This window comes from Cyprinus carpio, chromosome A15 (genome assembly GCF_018340385.1).
Source record: "Cyprinus carpio isolate SPL01 chromosome A15, ASM1834038v1, whole genome shotgun sequence".
Classification (NCBI taxonomy): Eukaryota; Metazoa; Chordata; class Actinopteri; order Cypriniformes; family Cyprinidae; genus Cyprinus; species Cyprinus carpio.
Window position 1 is genome coordinate 603,824 of NC_056586.1, and position 222 is coordinate 604,045.

Sequence of the window (222 nt, forward strand, 5' to 3'; positions counted from 1 at the left end):
CCAGGAGGTGTGCTGATGGTAAATGACGAACTCTTAACATCTAGAAGGTTAAAAACCAACATTACGCTTACTATACACACATATAGAGGTCATTCCTGGGATTCGGTCAGATTTCAGTCCTCCAGACTCTTAAACGAGGTGCTTCACCAAAACCTAGTGTTAAAAGCTTTTCACAATACTTTGGTATGGCCATTATAATAAATGAAAATAATTATTGCATTT